General features: G+C 38.5%; 1 long non-coding RNA gene across 1 annotated transcript; it reads left to right on the top strand.

The window, feature by feature from the left end:
* Positions 1-9,540: 9,540 nt before the first annotated feature.
* On the top strand, positions 9,541-16,096 carry LOC127810507 (uncharacterized). Its single transcript, XR_008025462.1, has 2 exons — positions 9,541-9,751; positions 15,684-16,096. It is a non-coding gene; the product is annotated as an uncharacterized LOC127810507 (long non-coding RNA).
* Positions 16,097-21,540: the final 5,444 nt, after the last annotated feature.

Genomic DNA, 21,540 nt, shown 5'->3' with positions numbered 1-21,540 from the left:
TCCGTCAACTTGATAGAAACAAGGAAGAATCAAGTTCCTTGGGGAAGTTATGCAAGGTGGCCCATAATTGTATTTAATTAATGAGATTAAGCTTAATTCTTGGATTACCAGGTACGTAGGATTTGGGTCGAAGAACTTGAAATGTGGGTTGACTTGGGTCCATGTTGTTTGTAGTTTTGGAAAAATGGGCCGGCTTTAATTCCTTATCATTAATTGCCAAATGGCCCTGATGTTCCCAAAATTACAAGGCATGTTCGACTTTTGATGCTGCCCATTACCCTTTGACTTTTTGTCCCTGTTGTTGTTTGTAGTTGTAGCCTTTTCACGCGTTTGGGGCTCTATTTCGATCTAATATAGAATAGAATAATGATATTTTCTACGGTGGTATAGGGCAAAAATTGTTGCCCGAATGAGCGCCTTTTTCCATTCTACGCTTGTGTCTGATTTGACAATGCTTTCGGGGTTCTTCTAATGGGCCATAAAGGTTGACAAAGAAAGTTATCGAATAGGAATAAAAAGATTAAAATGTCCTTATTCATAATATAAATTTATAAAGAATGTCATTGTCTTCGCCTTTCTTCTTTCTCTCTTTTCATGGCCGCGACTGTCGACTGCTGCTGCCTTCGTCTTGCTTCATCTCGTCGAAACAACAATAGCAGCGGTTGGCAATGAGGCAAGGCGAAGACAGTAGAGGTCAACGGTCGCATCACGGCTATAGGAAAGGAGAGAGGCGAAGGCTGGGAGAGGGCATTTGGGCCTTTTTGACTCCATTCTGTAAGGCCTTCGATAAGCTCTTCTGGCTCTCAAGAATTTTTCATGTTTTTATAGTTATAATGACTAAACTCTTATTTGAATATTTAACTTTATCATTTTTACTAATAATTTGTATTGTCATTTTTATGAAATTGTCACGATGTGTAGTTAAAAGAAGGTTTTTCCATACTTTTGTTATGTTAGAATTGCAGTTACATTAAGATAAGTTTCCTAATGATAAGATAAATGTTATGAATTTGAATTTGTTTCAAATTCATTAACATTTGAATTTTAACAATATAATGGGATAAGTAATTGGAATTTGAATTAGATTCAAATTCCTATAAATATATGTCTATCTGTATCTATGTGATACTTATAAATAGACGTAGAGCTTAATAGAAAAATAACGATAATCAGAATCAGTTTTTGATCGCTCATATACTGTCTTCGGCATCACCATTCGAGTATTGGGCGAACAAGGGGTGGACGTATAAGAAATTTTTATAGTTTTCTTCCACAGAGGTTGTTAGGCAAATCACATTCGATTATTCTGCTGCAATTCAGGTATTTTACATACCGTTTGCTATTTATTCAAAAGTTCTATATATAGTGGTATCAGAGCCATTGTTTATTTGCTTACACCATTGTAGTTGACAATCACAGTTTCAGTAACTCATGATATTTTTCTGTGTGAAATAAGTTTTGGTCTGATTGCTATGATCAAGTCGTTTGTAATGCATGATATTTTTACGCATAAAATTATTTTATGTGAGAAATTTGTAATGCGTCGTATTATTTTGTGTGTTATTTTTTGTATGCCCCATGCAAACCAAACGTGACTAGGGTAGTTGCTGGCGGCCATGTTCGTCATGGCCACTGGGCTTGCAACTCCTCAGTCAGCCTCACGATGGTTGAGGCACCATCGGAGGAGGCCGTGTTCGTCACGACCGATGGCTTAGGCCATTCCCAACGGCCGCGTATGTCGCGGTTCGTGGGCGATGTTATGGCTTCGAAGCTGGAGATGCGTGAAGTGAGGATCATCCTGGCGGTGGCTGAAGTTGTCCCTGATGGCCGCGTATATCGCGACCAGTGGGAGGTTCATCACCAGCGGCTGAAATCGGTCATGGCCAGTGGGAGATCTGGCGCTGTAGGCTGAAACGACCATAGCCGAGGTTGATGACGCCATGGTCGTGACCCTTCTGCCATGGACGGTTCATGCTCCTCCTTCACCACGTATCATCGTCGACCAGCGCTTTTTCCCCAAGCCTCTCCGACCGATCTCTGCGATGTTCGTTGGCGGCCATAGCTTGATGTGTTCACCATGGCCGCGGCTCTTTTTGTCTTCAGGTTTGGCCGATGACCAATGGTGGCTGTTGCGAGCCATCGTTGGACTTCGTGACCAGCAACGTCAAATGGAGAAAGTGAAGGGGCGTTCAACGGCGATGGAGGAAAAAGGCAACGACGGCGCTGGTTCAAGGCCCAACAAACCCTATGTGTTGGGGAAGAAGAAGATCCACTTGAGTGCTGGGTCTGATCTGGGTTGGGTTGACCCAATCCATTAACACACCCATGAATGGATCTAGAGGTGGACCAAGTTATTGATTTATTATGCTGGGCTTGGGCTTGCTTTTGGGCCAATTATTTTATTAACAAATGGATCAATTTGTTTTTTAAACTTATTTGGGCTTAATTTTATATTGGGTCATGATGTTGGGTTTTTTATTTAATTTCTTAGATTATACTTTTGGGCCATTAATTAATTAGTTTAATTTTGTGCCTAAATTATAAATTAAATAATAAATCCATTTTGAGATTAAAAAAAATAGAATTATTTTAGGAATATTTAATTCTGGAATATTAATTTTTGTAATTAGTAAAATTATTTTCATGACTTTTATTATGTGTTTTAATATTGTCATGATAATTGTTTGATTTATTCTTTTAGATTATAAATAAATGTGATGTGGCATTTTTGCTAACTCAATTAATTATCTATTGTCTGCAAATATTTAGTTTTATTTGCTTATTGATAATAAATTTCGGTTTAGTACCGATCTTGGGACTTGTGTGGGTCCTAATATATTGTTGGATATTGTGGATTAGTTCCACATAAACAATTGAGTTATAATATTTTAGTTGTGCATTAAGGGTGATGACTTTGAAGCCTGGCAATTTGTTGATCCCGAAATGCATAGCTAAATGTTTGATTTAATTGTTTGCTTTGAACATGTGCATTGAATGTCTTTTGTTATCCTCGATTCAGTGATCAATGGCCACCAGTTCAGTTTCTGGAAGCATGACCAGGATAGATAAGTTGGATGGGTCCAACTACTCCGCATGGGAGAAGCAGATTCAGTAACTACTTCAGATGGAGAAAGTGTGGGATGTTTTGGAGACTTCAAATCCCGTGCCGCAAGGGGAAAATGTTTCCTTGGCAACACAGCGGGCCTATGACAAATGGCTTGAGAGGGACCGTTATGCTCGTTTTGCGATGCTTGTTAGCATACGGGCCGATCTCATGGGCCAGTTTGAGTCTTGCCAGACTGCCATGGAAATATGGCAAAAGTTGAATATCACTTTTGGTCAAACATCTACAACAAAACTTCGTGCTTTACAATTAAAATTTTAACAGTATGTCAAAGGCCCGAGGCACAACATGGCTGAGCATTTGAGAGTGATGGGTTAACTTATCAAAGATCTTCAGAGTGCGGGAGTAGCGCTTACTGATGAACAACAACTTCTAGGGGCAATCAAATCCTTGCCTAACCCTGAGTGGTCTCAGATGAAGCTCCTTATGACACACAGCGAAAATATCAAAACTTTTGATGATATTTCATGTCACTTGGAGCTTGAGGCGGAGCGCGTTGAAGTGAACCGTGCGGCGACTTTTGTAGCCAAGGTCGATAGACGTGAGGGCTTCAGGATCAAACACAAGAGACAAGGATCGAAGGCATCAGGTCCTACACCTAATATTGGCAAGAGCAAGAAGGCCAAAAGAGGGACACGTGGAAAGAAAGATTTGTCCAAATTAAAATGCTATAATTGTAAGAAGAAGGGTCACTTCGCTCGGGATTGTCCAGAGCCGAAGAAGGAGCAACACAACACACAAGTGTTGAGAAAGAAGGGTTTATTGATTACCATCGGGTGCCAGCGGGAACTCAATACGTCACGCTTGGGAATGGCATATAAGAAGAAGTTCTTAGAGTTGGTTCATTCCAGCTCAAAATGAAGAATGACAAGATTCTACTCCTAAAGGACGTTATGTATGTTCCTGGAGTCCGGTGTAATCTATTATCAGTAGCATGTTTATTAGGACAAGGTTATTCTTTTCTTTTCCGTGATACTGACGTGAACATCTATTTGGATGATACATTCTTTGGAGGTGGTTTCTTAGTATATGGTTTTTTCAAACTTAATTTGGATCATATTTTTAATAACCATTCTATTGCTTTAGTTTCTTTTACTTCTTCTAACATAAATGTTGATTGTGATTTATGGCACAAGAGACTTGGCCATGTGGGTCAAGAAATGATGGCAAGGCTGGCGAGAAAAGGTCTATTGGGATCTCTCAATAAAGTGAGACTCATTGTGTGTGAGCCTTGCTTAGCCGGTAAGGCCAAGAGGAAACCTTTTGGTAAGGCTTCCCATGCATATTGTCCTTTGGAGTTAGTTCACTCCGACATATGCGGTCCTATGAATGTGAGGGCATGTCATGGTGCATCATACTTTATTACCTTCATAGATGATTATTCACGTTTCGGTTACGTGTATCTGATTTCTCATAAGTTAGAAGCTTTAGATTGCTTCAGACGCTTTGTGCATGAGGTTGAAAATCAGATGGATAAGAGCTTAAAAACTCTTCGAACCGATAGAGGCCATGAATATCTTTCTGATCAGTTTAGAAGTATATGTGAGGAAAAAGGTATAGTTCGACACCTAACCATTCCTGGCACTCCGCAACAAAATGGTGTTGTAGAACGCTGGAATAGGACTTTGTTGGAAATGATTAGATCGATGTTAGCGCAGGCGAATCTCCCTATTAGTTTTTGGGGAGATGCATTGTTGACTGCAGCCTACATTCTTAATCATGTTCCAAGCAAGTCCGTGCCTTCTACCCCTTATGAGTTATGGACTGGTAGAAGCCCAAACTTGGATTACTTGCAGCCTTGGGGATCAACTGGATATGTTCATAGCACGTCCCACAAGTGTGGAAAACTTAGACCAAGAGCCAGTAAAAAAGGTGTTCATTCGGTATCCTGCGGGTTAAAAGGATACGTCATGTATGGTGAACATCCTAGTAGGGGTATGACTGAGATAGAATCTCGGGATGTAGAATTTCTTGAGGATGAGTTCCCAAGAATTGGTGAGGTTGATAAGAACTCCCAATTGTATGAGTTACAAGAGGAAGTGCCTTTTGTCAGTGGGTATCCTAGTGGGGGTATGACTAGATAGAATCTCGGGATGTAGAATTTCTTGAGGATGAGTTCTCAAGAATTGGTGAGGTTGATAAGGACTCTCAATTGTATGAGTTACAAGAGGAAGTGCCTTTTGTCAGTAGGAGAATTCCTACAGTTAGTGGGAGTGAACCCATAGACAGTACTTCAGAGACTCAAATAATTCGACGCAGCCAGCGTGGGCTTATGCCTTATCGTCATTTTGATGATATTGAGGGAATGGTACTTATGTGTGCCATGTCGGATGACAGTGAGCCGATTTCTTATGAAGAAGTCTTAACCTCCCCAAACCAAGATCAATGGTTGATCGCTATGAAAGAGGAAATGGACTCGATGGATAAGAACAAGGTGTGGGAACTTGTTGATCTTCCACCAAATAGAAAGGCGATTGGTAACAAGTGGGTCTTGAAAATCAAACGCCGAGCTGATGGATCGATTGACAAGTATAAAGCCCGATTGGTCACGAAGGGTTACACCCAAATGGAGGGTGTAGATTTCTTAGAGACATTTTCTCCTATGGTGAGATTTGACTCTATTCGCGTGATTCTAGCCATCGTCGCTCATTTAGATCTTGAGCTACACCAAATGGATGTCAAGATAGCATTTCTCAATGGAGAACTAGACGAGGAGATATATATGGATCAACCCATCGGTTTTGTTACTGAAGGACAAGAGGGCAAAGTGTGCCATCTCAAACGATCCATATATGGTCTCAAGCAGTCGTCTAGACAATGGTATCTACGGTTTCATGAAGCCGTCACCTCTATTGGTTTGACCATGATGGAGGAAGACCATTGTGTGTATATCTAACGGACAAAAGATGGATTCTTGATTTTGTCCTTATATGTAGATGACATTTTATTGGTTGGAAACAACTTGGAGATGATCAACACTATTAAGGAATGACTATCCTCTGTCTTTGAGATGAAAGATTTAGGGGAAGCAAGTTATATCCTCAGAGTTAAGATCTCGAGGGATCGCTCAAGGAGGCTTTTGAGTTTGTCTCAAGAGACTTACCTTCGTAAGATCTTTGAACGGTTTAATATGGATAACTCAAAGCCTGTTGATACTTCAGTTGATAAGGGTTGCACCTTGAGTACTAGTCAGTGCCCTAAAACAGAGGAAGAAAGGAAACTAATGGAAAAGAAACGATACGCCAGTGCTATTGGGAGTCTCATGTACCTTATGAAGTGTACTTGTCCTGATATTTGTTTCGCCATTGGGCTTGTAAGCAGATACCAAAGTAATCCTGGTGAGAAATATTGGAAAGTTGTCAAGAGAATCATAAGGTATCTACGTGGTACTCATGATTATGCCCTAGCTTTCCAAGGTGGAGATATGAAAGTTCATGGTTACACTGATGCTGATTTTCGGAAAGATATAAATGATAATGTCTCCACATCAGCATATGTTTTCACTCTTGGTGGAGGCTCTATTTCTTGGCGAAGCAAGAAGCAAGATTGCGTTGCTCAGTCAACCATGGAAACAGAGTATGTGGCTAGCTCAAAAGCTTGAAGACATGCATCTTGGCTTAGTGCTTTCCTTTGAGAGCTCGGGGTAACAGCTCAGGCTGAAGAACTTTTCGAAATTTGTATCGACAACACGGCTGCGATGCAGTTCGCACATGACCCCAAATTTCATGATAGAGAAAAGTACATAAGAAGAAGATATCACTACATTAGAGGATTGATTAGGGACAACGAAGTGATTTTAAGTTATATTCCTAGCGCTGAAATGTTGGCTGACCCATTGACAAAGCCACTTACCATGAATGTATTTGAATCCCATGTGAGGTATATGGGATTACGTAGAATTTGAGTTCTACATTTGATCACTATTTACGACATTTATTTTGATTTATGCTGATGGATATTTGTTATCTTCTTTCTATTTTCATTTTATAACATTGTGTTGTTGATATGGAAAACATGAAAATAATTGCACATATTCGTGAATGTCACCAAGTTTGGATCGGTCCACTCACGCAGACGATCGCCCTGACACCTGTGTGGTGTGCAAGATGAAACAACTTACTCTTGGACTTATGTGGTCAGTGTAAGTGCCTTGATACATAAGGGGTATCCAAGGTTGTAATTGTCGCCTTAGTACGGCTAAGATGAGACTTATTTGAAGAAGTCGAATATGGATATATTCTGAATTTCATATTAAGCCTGAGAAAAGCAGGATGTGAGTACTCATAAGTTGAGTGACTCAGGCTGGTGCCTATGTGGTGACTGGGCCGATATCTGTACAGTGTTTTGAGTGTGACATCCCTGATTAGTGGGAACTCTACCGTAGCATGCACATCATATAGCATACGCTTGCACAACAGCTATAGGGAAGTGACAAGATTGTTCTCTCTCTGTCACTGCGTGGGACCCTATTCACATATGCCTTCTGACCTAAAATTGTTTCATGAAGTTGAGGTTCAATTACACTGCTTTAGCATGTCACCCAATTGGCCAGCAAGAAAGAAGCTAGGCGGGCCATGTCTGGGCAAGTGGTTGAACCGAGAGATGGATTGTTTCGAATTTTGAGAAAGATAATCTATACCACATCATGTAAGTTTGCAACTTATAGTCCGAACGATCATCTGTGTGATGATCATGAGTGCAAAAACTTCGATTGATGATCAAATGCTGTTTAGAGTTACTCTTGAGAGATTGGAAGCATTTGATAGATGTGTTATTTATTATCTAAGGCATAGATAGGATTGCCCTTGTTTATTTCTTTTTGCAGTAGTACTATGTTGGCATTGGTGATTGTTTAATATAGTACTCTTATCATTGTCATCAAGGTCGTACCTCTTGATGTCCTGTATGAGAAGATGAGTTGAGCATTATCCCATGTACCTGAGTGGGAGTTTTTTAGAATTGCAGTTACATTGGGATAAGTTTCCTAATGATAAGATAAATGTTATGAATTTAAATTTGTTTCAAATTCATTAACATTTGAATTTTAACAATATATTGAGATAAGTAATTGGAATTTGAATTAGATTCAAATTCCTATAAAGATATGTCTATCTATATCTATGTGATACTTATAAATAGACATAGAGTCTAATGAAAAAATAACGACAATCAGAATCAGTTTCTGATCGCTCATATATTGTCTTCAGCATCACCATTCGAGCCTTGGACGAACAAGGGGTGGACATATAAGAAAGTTTTTATAGTTTTCTTCCATGAATATTGTTAGGCAAATCACATTCGATTATTCCGCTGCGATTCAGGTATTTTACATATCGTTTGCTATTTATTCAAAAGTTCTATATGTTAAAAATTGTGGGGCATGCAAAAGTAAAAAATATGAATGTATGATAGGATTTTAGCATACAGAGAATAAATGTTGATTGTAGAGAAAGAGTGTGAACGGGTAAGGGATGTGAGAATGTCAATACCCTTACTTGAGAAATACTGATTCTTTTGTGATTTGCTTGGGGTGTTCAAGTTTCGCCCAATTAATCTTCAGGGCCGGGTGATTTTCTCCCTTAATATACTCTTCGAGTAAATTCGAATGGAGACACAATCTATATACGCTTAGAAATAGACATTCGGTACAGTCTATACATGATTTATTTTTCAGCCTTATTGTTGCCTTTCAGAAATAATTCTACTTTTCAAGTTCTCGCACTAATTCGAACCTCGATACTCTATGTGAAATTCTAAATATTTTACCACTGCACCAGGTACATGGGAGCAAAATATTGATTCTTTTATACTTAAGTAGAGTTGTGATAACATAATTTACTAGTTCTTAGTAATAATAAGTCTTATCATGGATGCAATGGGAGTTTTCTTTTATCTTGCTTGGTATTATATTTTAAGTTTTTAACATCAAAATGTTCCATGAGCAAACTAGAACAAGAAGGAAACAGACCATCTTGAGTTGTAATCGACTCAAAATAGCTTGTGTCAAATCACTTGTATGTGTGGGTACCCAACATAGTGGTTAATATCCTACTACATATGGGGATGGTTGCCTTAATACGAGGGTACCTCGTAAGAATGGCCGTCATTATCTTGTGAGAAAAACATAAGATAATGAAAATAAATGTGACAGAAATACAACTGAAAATAAAATGAAATACTGTGATACCAAGATGTTGTTTTTGAAAGAAAACAAATTAAGGAAAAATTGACTTAAAACCCAAATAACTATATGCATATTTGATTTATTTTCAGCTTATGAGATTAAGCATCCTACAATAGTAAGCAGAATGTGGTTTTCATACACAATATTACTACTATTTTGTAAATAAGACATTATTTACAATTCTAATAGGTGGTTTACAATGAGTTAAAAAAATAATAATAATAGTTTGATGATTATTACCATAAAAAACTTTACCTTCTCATATTGAGAAACAGTTTTAGGATAAGAAAAATACCAAATATTTATACACGGGGAACATTTTCTTGTACATATGATCTCAGTTAAAAGATCGAAATGCTAAATCTGCAAAGAGCTCATCACTGGTGTAGCTGCCACCCAAGGCTTAATCAGTAGATTCTTTTCTTGCTACTGCAGTTCCTTAGGTAAACCCTGAAAGAACTTCACTCAGTTGTCTGGTATTTTCTTTTGGATGTCATTAGGATTTTAAGGGTTCCTTCTTTTTTCATTGAATGATAAAGCATACTGCCTTTTCTCTGTTTATATTCCCTGTTGTTTCTGATGGCTTTGCTTTTACCATCGTCATGGTGGCATTTGAAAAATCCCTGTTTCTTTTAATGGGAAATACGGAATTTTGATTTCGTACGGTGCATGTATACCACCTGTTTGACAGAATGTCTGTAAAAGATTCACCTAGCTGAACCTGCAAGCAAATTTTGAACTTTACATCAGTGTTACAGTGCACAATTCCCAAATTTTGAATTTGAACTAACTACTTGTTGTCTAGCTCACAAGAAATTCTCTCATTTAGTGTTGGTGGCTAACAAGAGTTATAGCAAAGTGAAGAAGTTGCAATGTAATTACAAGCAGCTAAAATGACGAGAAGATCTCACAAATCCGAATTCTCTTACACTAATCAAAATCAATAAACAACTCCTTGGATCAACCACTGTTGCTTCCATTAGCAGTCCCTGGCATGAGCTCTCTCAACATGGCAACCACTTGCAACATATTAGGCCTCTTTGATGGAAGATCGTCCACACACTGTAGTGTTATCTCTAAGTACCTCACCATCTCTTTGACTTCCTCTGCTTCAGCTTCATCAGTTCCTTTAGTCACTGAAAGCAGCTCTGGGTCTATCACTTCCATCCCTTTCCCGTCTCTCACCTTCATTTTCACCCAACCTACCAAGTTAGTATCCCCAAAATCCTCCTTATCTGTTGGCCTTTTCCCTGTTACAAGTTCCAAGAGGACAACCCCAAATGAATAGACATCGCCCCTTGCAGTGCACCGGAAGCTCTGGTAGTACTCAGGCGGAACGTATCCCGGTGTGCCTGCCAGTGTGCTTACACTTAAATGAGTGTCAAGAGCACTTATGAGCCTTGCCATTCCAAAATCAGAGACCCTGGACTCCATCTCATGGTCTAAGAGTACATTGCTTGATTTCATGTCTCGGTGTATGATGTGTGGAATGCAATTGTGGTGCAGGAAACATAACCCTTTGGCTGCACCTCTTGCAATTTTCTTCCTTTCCTCCCATGTCAGAATTCTCCTATCTCGTGTCTTTGTTCTGCCATGAAGCATTTCCTCGAGGCTTCCAAATTCCATGAATTCATACACTAGAAGCCTCTCCTCACCAACTTTGCAGTATCCTAATAGAGGCACGAGATTCCTATGCTTGATCTTCCCCAAAGTTTCCATTTCGGCCATGAATTCCCGGTCACCCTGGCAGCTCAACCTTATAAGCTTTTTGATTGCTACACTTGATCCATCTTTCAGCGTTGCCTTGAACACTTCTCCAAATCCCCCACACCCAATTAGGCTCTCTGCTGAGAAGCCATTTGTCGCTTCAATTAACTGTGAGAACTTCAACTTCCGTAGCTGGCGCTGGAAAGTTGCCACATTAATACTCAAAGGCTCTTTCTCTTTGTCAATCTTCCATGTTGTGGCAGCATGGCATGCTTGCAAGCTATGAAGCATCTTCACCTCTTCTGCTTCTTTCCGCCTTGTGCGCATTGCAATCGCCCACACAATCAGGATGCAGACAGAAGCAATAGATATGAGAACGCCCAAGACAACACTATTAGCCCATGATTGAGCTGGAGCTTTGTGCCCTTCTTTCCCACCATCCCCACTTGGATTAGTTGCTGGTTGATTGTTGACACTCTGGCACTCAGGCAACGGAACCCCACAGAGTCCCGGGTTGTTTGCATACTGGCTTGCTGGAAGTGTACTAAGTTGCCCCCTCGGTGGAATTTCCCCTGTTAATTCATTGTTGGAGAGATCAATCTGAACCAAGAAAGACAGATTAGAGAATGAGTCCGGAATGTGCCCCTGCAATTTGTTATGTGATGCATCAAAGACGCCTAGGTTCTTTAGCTGGCCAAGCGAATAAGGGATCTCTCCAGATAGCTGGTTATGGGCTAATACAAGAACCTGTAAAGCCATCATCTGCCCAAATTCATCTGGGATCTTACCACTAAGCTCATTGTAAGAAAGATCAAGGTACTCCAGAGTCTGGTATTGCGTGAAGAGACTTAGGACAGGACCGGAATACAACCTTGTGAAATCACAAGTTCTCAGGGTTGGAACCTGTAGGAGCCTTTCTGGTCGGATGCCAGCAAATTCCAGTAAGCCTCCTACTCCTTTGCAAGAATTTCCCACATTTCGCACAAACACCAACGTGTTGCCCGAAAGAATTCCAGTCAATGCTTTTGATCCAAGCTGCCTGCCAAGCCGAGGTGGTATCTCCCCTGCTAGCCGGTTGCTGTTCAAATCTAGCCAAACCAAACTGCTGCAGTTTGCTAGCTCTCCCGGTATGTGGCCATTCAGGCTATTATTTGCGAGTTGCAGCACGGCGAGCCTCGACAAAAGACCAAACTCTCGTGGAATCTCACCGCCGAGTCTGTTGCTGGTGAGTGATATCCATTCTAGATTACCACAACTGAACAATTCTACTGGGATTTCTCCCGTAAGATGGTTATTGTTGAGAATAAGATTCTTTAGATTCTTGCATTTTCCCAACTCTGCCGGAATCTTCCCTTCCAAACCATTGTACCAAGCTATTAGCTTCTCAAGATTCTCAAGCTTCCCAATTTCAGCTGGAATTGTACCATTGAGGTAATTTAAGCTGAAATCAATTATTTTTAGCTGTGAGCACAATGACAATTCAGCAGGGATTTGCCCTGTAATGAGATTATCAGGGATCCTCAACTCCTCCAGCGACGCTGCTCCTGGACATAGAGTTGGCGGTATGATCCCAGAAAATTGGTTTGAGCTAAAATCCACTATCCGCAATTTCTTGCAAGATGACATCGACGCAGGAAACGCTCCAGATATTTTGTTATTGCTCAATATCAAGATCTCCAATGATCCAAGGTTCTGAAGGATTGAATCGGAGAAGGTACCGGTGACATTGTTGTTGCCCAAGTCCAGAACTTGTAGCCAAGAACATGATGAAAAGGAGGCTGGAATTGCGCCTGAGAGATTGTTGTTTGAAAGCTTTATTTCTAAGAGCGAGACACAGGCATTCCCCAACTCTGGAGGGATCCAACCAGTCAGATAATTGTGAGAAAGATCCAATCTTTGTAAGCTGTTGAGATCACCGTAAGATTGAGGGATGTCCCCCGTGAGCAGGTTATACGAGAAATTCAAGCTTTTGATCTTGGTGCAGTTTGAAAGGGATTTAGGAAGGGAATCGGTGATTCGATTCCCAGACACATCAAGGCGCAACAAGGAGTTGCAGGTCTGAATTTTCATGCTCGCGATCGAACCCGTTAGATTGTTGTAAGAAAGATCTAGGACCTCTAGTTTGTCAGAATTCACTAGAAGGTTTTCGGGTAGAAAACCAGTTAGATTGTTGAAAGAGAGATCCACGTAAACGAGGTTTGGGTACTGGGTGAAGAGAGTCTCTGGAACTAGCCCTGCAATCCCAGAGAAAGATAGCTCAAGATGTTCCAACCCGTACGGGAGTTGAAGCAAAGAAGTGGAATTCACAGTAAACCAATTACTAGACAGATTCAGGAGAGATAGCATGTTTAGAGAAGCAAAAGCAGAGAAAGAGAATGTGCCAGAGAGATAACCCTGGCTAAGATCAAGCTGAGTTACCCTTCCAAGGGTGCATGTAACTCCATACCAAGTACATGTGTCCCTCTTGAGTTGCCACCCTGACAAGAATCCATTGGGATCCCTCACTATCATCTTCTTGAACTGAATAAGAGCCTCGGCATCCGTCTTGATGGATGCAAACTCGCCTTGCTCAGCTGCCAAAGTTGAAGCAAACAACATGAGAATTAGTGTTAGAGGGAAATGGAGGAAAAGCTGTAAAGGGTTGCTGTCCATTGGAGAAGCAATAGTTGCAGGATGCAAAGGGGTGGAGAGAATTGGGGAGGGAGAATATGTCTTTGCTTAGAGAGAGAGTGTGTTTGTGCTCATTGTGATGATATTGAGATGAGAATTCCTTTGGTGCAAAGTAGGAGCAGAGTGGAGAGCTTTTGAAAAAGCTGCTTCTTTTTTTAATGTTTTATAAATGGGAAAGGAGGGAACGTGAGAGGGAATAAGTAAAGGAATTGGATTTTACTTTGTTGGGCATGTATTTAATTTAGGTCGCTGCTTATACATAATGCATTAGCATATATATATATATATATATATATATGTTAGTATGTTTTTGTGAGTACCATGAAGCTGTAGACGACAATGGAAGGGAGGTACTCTCACTGAAGAGGATAGACTTGACTTTTGGTCAAAAGGGTTGGGTTGGGACCCACAGACAAGCTCTACCTTAGATCGGCGCTTTATGGAGAAAAAAACAGTGAATTGTGTGTATGATCCAAGGATCACTGCCTGTCAGTGAGCGTGAGAATGTCTCCACATTTCAAATGTTAAAAGCATGTATCTGGTGTAACCGATTCCCTAGACCTTATTTTATTTTCCCCTATCTTGGCCCTTCATTCCTCTCTTTTCTTAGATCCATCTATGATTTGTAGATGTAGTTGCAAGGTAAGAACATTCATACACAATATCTCACAAATTATGTACATTAGATAAGTATAGAGGGATTTGAACTCTATTCTTAAAGGAAACTATTATAACGTAAGAGTAAGATATATTTATTTAGGTGCGCACACACACACACACATATAAGGAGGAGGCCCACAAAGGAACATCATTAATGAGCTCTGGTGGTTAATGGAATTGGAGGTGATGATGCTTCTCCAAATTGGTCCCCCTTGGCCTTTGCCTTTTCATTCTTGCACAGGAAGCTGGGTTGAAAGCAAATGCTATATATTCTCCCTGACCTCCCAACCTTTCCCTGTTTCAGAACCATCTTAATCAGCTATCTTAACGTTAAAGTTCACCTTTTTAGCTGGTTTTGGCCCACCCTTTTGTGTGGCTAAATCTAACAGATAGTCTATGTGCCTCTGTAAGATCAGCTTGTCTGACTTCTTGTAGACCGTCCGATATGTATATATAATCTTTGCCCGCCTTGTCGTTGGCCTTTGATGTTTGTGAGATATAAAAATGATATATAGAATCAAGGTAGCGTGGCCAAATTGCATCAACCAAAAGAGATTATTATTTTTATCCACTATACTTATGTTATCCCTTTGCTTTTATTTTTTTTCATTTTAATCTTTTAATTTGTTATCAGAAAAGGGTGTAAAGTACTCATCATTCCTGCATATGTCCACTTCTGCTTTTCCTCTACATATGCATGTAATATGTGTATTTGTATAGACGCAAATCACTTTCATCTTGCCGATGATATCAATTTAAAAGGTTCGGTGATACTTTCTTCCCTGAATGATGAGAGACTCAGATCAGTAGTAGGAACTAGGAAGTGTCAAATGGATGGAGATATATTGCTTAGTTTGCTTTTAAGAAGCTTCATAGTTTTGAGCTACTAGATTTTTTTTTTTTTCGATCAATAAAAATTCGTAATTATTATCTTTTTAAATTAATGTGTTTTAACTAAATTCATCAAACGTGTGCAATTGCATATATAACTATTCATATTGAGTAAACAAGTAAAATTTTGTGCGTGAACTTGTCTCTTCAGATATTTGAATCGTAATTTTAGATGAAATCTCCATAGTTTCTTATTACCAAACTAACCATTAACAGTTCTAGATTATCTATAAAACTCTAAATCTTTTTATTACAATCTTCAAAAGTGGGATCTTAAGCTTTATGGAAGATGTAAACATATATTTAGCAATATATATATATATAGTTATAAATAGAGATTATTGATAAACTAAAATTCATATAATCAATTTTTCTAATAAGATTAAATTTAATATATTGTTGTTTTTGTTAGCATATGCAATATATTAAAATGTGTAATTGTTGAAGTTCCAAGGTGAAACTATGGTTGGTGAAGGTTCCATATGGGTTTACATCCATCAAATCATATGGTTAATGATATATTTTCACTGTAAGGCATGCACTTCCCGCATGAAATGCCTTCAGGAATCACTTCCCAAGGGGGAGGCCCCTATATAGCCCATTTGATTTCTTAATTACTTAGAAGATGCAGATGGAGCAACCAAAGCCACTGTGAAGGAGAAGAGATAATAGTCTCATATTTGTCAAAGAAGGGAGCCATATATGCACCTCTTCTTGTAATAATGTCGCATGGATTACATTTTGACCGCTTCCAAAGGGGTTTTTGCATATGCCATTATTATGTTTATTATTAGTGTTCAATATGTTGGACCCTTTCTCATAAATCATTTGGGTGAGAGAAGACTACTGCCTTTACTGCAGCCTCTTCAAAAGCTTCATCAAAATTCTAGGTATTCTTCTGTGGAGATTGAAATTCTATCTCTAGATTCTTACTTATAGTCAATCTTAAATTTAAATAGAAAAGGATTGTGTTAGATAATCAACTAACCTAAGTTTTAGACAAATTAGTGGACTAAAATTTGTATGATTAATTTTATATAATAATATGATTAAAACTGGGTATCTTATTGTTGTAAGAAAACTAGAGTAGTTTTAACAATATAACATGTGCCATTATGACCTAAAATTTCAAGAATATTGAATAGTTCTGTGGTAAATAATTTCAATAAGAGGTTCTTATGGAACAATGTTTTTGTACAGACATGATGCTTTTTAAAACACACAAAGGATAAGGTTTTGTGCTGATGTGAAGTGAAAAACTCAGAAAGTAAAAGAAAGGAATAATGGCATTGAGACATGGACTTTGTCACGCCGGCCGGCTATTTTATTGATTTACTGACCCCACTTTGATCTTTGCATCGAAAGAATAAACCCTCTTTACCTGTTCTTAGCCTTATGTTTTAATGATATTACCGATGATTTTGGCACAATATCAACTTCCAGTCAAAAACATGAAAAATAAGAAGAGAAAATATTCACTCTCTCTATCTGTTTGCCCTCCTTTAAATTATTCAGTTACACAGCAATTATATTATCTTTAATGTTTTATAATTACAGTTATTGTGAAGTAAACAATGTCATAGCTTCATTTTTATTTTTCCTTTTTTTAGTAAGAAGGTAGGATTGAATATCTCATAAATATTGCTTCGGGTGAATAGATCAATATCTACTACACTCTCGATCATATTTCTAAATTAGATTTGTTTAGATGAATAGTTCAGTGAGAATCATAGAATCTACTAATATGAATGTGTCATCAATAAATTTAATAAATATTTCATTAAATGACTACAACAACGGTGTCAATCTTCTCATCTTTAAACTTAAATAAATGTATAATAAGAATTCACTTTAAAATCCAATAGAAGAGAGATGAAAACTCTCAAAACTCAAACATCAACATCTTTAAACTTACCAATACTAATACTATTTATCCTACTGAACTACCATTCCAAAAACCAATACGTACTATGTGATATATCTCTATTATAAGTAACATTTTCAGTTGAGGTTCACTTTGGAGATATTATTATTATTATTTTGTTCCTTAAATTTGGGGGAATAAATATATGGCAATGAGTGGAGGGGCCTAATTGGGGTGGGGCTTTTGATGCAAAAGAGTTAGAAATAGCAAAGGTGAATGGGGATCAGAAGTGTGAGATTTGGCACGCCAAGGCACAGTATACAGCCTCCCACTTTGGGATTTCACCTCCCAAATGATTGGTGATGACCCCCACAAGCCACAAAACCCATTAAAGATAGAGATAGAGCACCAAAACCATTTGTTCTTTTCTAATCATGGAAGATGATTCCCTTGGCGTGCTTAGCAAGCCCTCCTGTTAGCCTGCTTTCTCTATGTTCTTCTAGAGTTTTGTGCTGCATTCTGTTGATTTTTTCTTGATGTTTATTGGCTAAGATTCAGCAAAGTCATTTTATTACTTGTAAAAATATGTTACTGTCATGTGATTCTGTATTCGCATTATTTTCTTTTGACATTCATTCATTTCACTAGCTACTGTACTGGAGGATCTATATGAGGTCAAATATGTGTTTTGTTTGGGACAAAGGCTAGTAGGATGAGAGGAAACTATGTCATATATAAGCATTCAAACTATGTTTTCTTTTTTTGTTTTCTTGTTTTTCATTTCAAAGTAAAAAGAATCAATCATGGTATTGGAATTAGAAAATGAAAGAACATTAAGCCATACTCCATAGGCTTTTCGGCCTTTGTGGCTTACCAAGAACGAAGAAGAGCAAGCCTTTATTTCAATATCAATATGCTCTCATAGGGTTGGAGAATTTCATTCCCAAAATAGAGATTTGGGACCTCGCAACCATTTCAATCAAGCAACCTCTTTTATTTCACTTCTTTTTCTATTTTCAGTTTTTTTTTTTAAGTATTTCAAAAACAAAAACCAACGATGGAGTTTAATTGCTTATTTTCATTTTCAAAACGATGGCTAGAGTTTGGCAACGTAGGAAAAAGAAAGAATCATAAATAAAACTAAAAACAAATCAAAATTATCAAACATGCATGTCTAAGTTTTTATCTTTTGAATAGAAACCAAATCTAAATATAAATAGAAACGAAACAATATAGTTCATTAATATTGGTTCATTAAAAATCTGAGTCTAATTATAATATATTATAATAATTACAAAACTCTGATGACTGTGTATATGCTTTATAAAAGCATAATTTTTTGTTTCGGATAGATGTGAAGTCACGGATTCATCTACCTCCATGGTTGACGAAATGAAAGGTGATATTTCTCCCAAAGGGCGAAACAGAGATAAGCTAGGTAGCTAGCTTGCACTGTATTCTTGCTGAGCCTTGAAATTGAAAAGCCTTTTTGACAGTCTAATAAAAAGTGGGTGGAGAGTTGCTTGGAGGTGATGAAAACACTAATAATGATGGCTTCAGTCACAGTGCATATACATAATGCCTCAGCCACTGCCCCCTAAGCAAAGCATGGAAATAGAATCATTACCATGCATGCTTTAATTAGTATATTTTTGAAGCCCATGTATGCCTTTCTTCTGACTTCTGTGCCCTCTCTTTGAACAAAAACTAAGGGGGGCTCGCATGACCAGTGTCAACTGTCAACTGAATCTCAGTTGCCATGGCCAATGGGGCTTTTCAAATCAATGCCCACATCTGTGCATCCTATGTTCAATTGGCCTGCTAACTCAAGCTCACAACACACCATATTGCACATACTGTTAGCAAAAGGCGAGTTGTGATAGAAGCAATTAGATTGTCCAACCAATATTTATATGTCTATGTGGTTGAGTTGAAATGGGCAATATTTCATGCAAGATATAATTATATTAGTTTTTAGGACATAGGTCGAGCGGTTGGATGAATAATATATCGGTGTCAATTTGATAGATTGCGAGTTCGATTCTCGTCTTGTGCAAGGATTAAAGGGTCAACCTATGATTTACTTCCCTTGACGTAATCGAGAACACGAATATCAAGAATCACGCAAGAATAGTCATTTCAAGATATAATTATATTACATTTACATGATTTTTTTGTATGCATAGTTCACAATTAATTAAGATTTTATATTAAGAAAAAATAATTTTATATTAATTATAAGTCAATATAGTTTATAAAAGGATGTGTCACTTCTTTTCATGTCATAAGGGTTCTTTTTAAGACAAAATTATGTGACCTCACTTATATATTTTAAAATCGAAATATATAAATATTTAGTACAAAATAACCATATCTTGACCTGATCAAATATCTTTCTCATCAAGTGAATGAACATTAATTTGCGTGTACAATGCACAAGGATTGTTTAGAAGACCACAGTGATAAAAAAAAATGGGTGGAGAAATGATGCCACCACACCAATCTGTTCATCCCTAGTTGATGCAGAGCAGAAATGCAAGAATGAATACTAAAAATACAAATTCGTTGATTTCCATAAAAATATCGAAATTGTATTGAAAAGAGAATGATGAACTTCTCAAAAGTTTTAGCAAATTTATTTATCCAAAATCCCCCTTGCCTAAAGACAAGCTTGGGTTTAAATAATACACAAATATTACCATGCAAATAAGAAGAATCTACGCAACACTTAAAATAGTCAAAACTAAATAAAGGACCAATGATAAATTCAAGCCATAAAAGATGCAATCACTCCTTGGTCCGGTCAAATGCCTCTAAATAAGCCAAAGCTCGATCTTGGGTGCCATCATTCCCCTTGGGGTCAGAAGGATTCGCTCTCGAATTGGAAGCATCGTTATCACTGGAATCAGCATCACCATGGTATGGTACAAGATGACGAACATTGAAAATGTCCAAAGTGCGAAGACGATTAGGCAAATGGAGACAATATGTATTCGGGTTTATCTTTTCCACAATCTCCAGCGGTCCAATCTTGCGGGAAGACAATTTATTAAATTCATTAACAGGGTAACGATCCTTGGTAAGAATAGCCCACACAAAATCACCAATATCGAACTCAAGAAGGCGACAATGTGCGTCAATCGCGGCCTTGATGTGAGCAAATTCTGCTAGAGCCAATTTGTGAGCAAAACCAGTAGATCGATTAAGGGCCAAATTGTGAGCAAATTCTGCTAGAGCCAATTTTTGATCCCAAGTCTTAACATTATCACCAACTAAGCAGCGCAACAGACTACCGAGGGAATGATTGACGACCTCAGTTTGCCCATCAATCTGTGGGTGATAAGCACTGCTAAAATTGAGGGAAGTGTTAGCAAGGCGCCACAAACTCCTCCAAAAGTGACTGAGGAACTTGCTATCTCGGTTATAAACAATGGAAGAAGGTAGCCCATGCAAGCAAAATATTTCTCGAAAGAACAAGGTGTCAACATGAAGGGCATCCAACATCTTCTTACAAGGAATGAAATGCACCATTTTTTAAAAACGGTCCACAATAACAAAGACTGAATCATTACCCCGTTGAGTTTGCGGAAGGCCAAGCACAAAGTCCATAGAAATATCCGACCAAGGTTGAGATGGGATAGGCAAAGGATGATACAATCCAGCATTGGTAGTTGTTCCCTTGGAAATCTGACATACACGACAACGCTCCACAAAACGAGAGACATCACATCGAAGTGTAGGCCAAAAGTAAGAGTGAGAAGCAAGTTCAATAGAGTGGTCACGCCCGATATGGCCTAAACGATGTAATTCCTCAACAAGCTTCAAATGCAAACTGCATGAAGGAATACATAATTGGACGCCTCGAAATAGAAACCCATTAGAAATGAGGAAATCCGAGCGAGAGCCAATCTTCACGGCCAACCAAATGGGGCCAAAGTACGGGTCAGATTCATATAAATCACGAAAGGAATCAAATCCGGGTACGGAGAGACGCATATTAGTTAATAAGTTGTGACGATGGCTTTAAGCGTCGACAACTTTATTAGCAGACCCAGATTTGTGTTTGACAACAAAAGTGAATTGTTAAAGGAAAGTTGCCCATGAAGCATGGCGTGTGGACACAGAATCTTGGGTAGAGAGATGTTTGAGAGCCTCATGATCTGTGAAAAGAATAAATTCCTGCTGAAAAAGATAATGTCTCCAATGCCAAATGGCTTGCACAATAGCATAAAATTCCACATCGTATGTACTATACCGAGTCTTTGGACCCGTGAGTTTCTGACTAAAGTAAGCCACAGGACGTCCACCTTGGCTTAATACTACCCCTATACCAACCTTGGAAGCATCACAATGTAATTCAAATGGCTGATCAAAGTTTGGTAAGGCAAGAACTAAGGCGGAAGAAAGCAATTTCTTAATTGAATGGAACACCCGATCTAC

The sequence above is a fragment of the Diospyros lotus genome, chromosome 9, assembly GCF_014633365.1.
Source record: "Diospyros lotus cultivar Yz01 chromosome 9, ASM1463336v1, whole genome shotgun sequence".
NCBI lineage: Eukaryota > Viridiplantae > Streptophyta > Magnoliopsida > Ericales > Ebenaceae > Diospyros > Diospyros lotus.
Note: the sequence above shows the minus strand (reverse complement) of the source record. Positions and strands in the feature narration are given on the sequence as shown.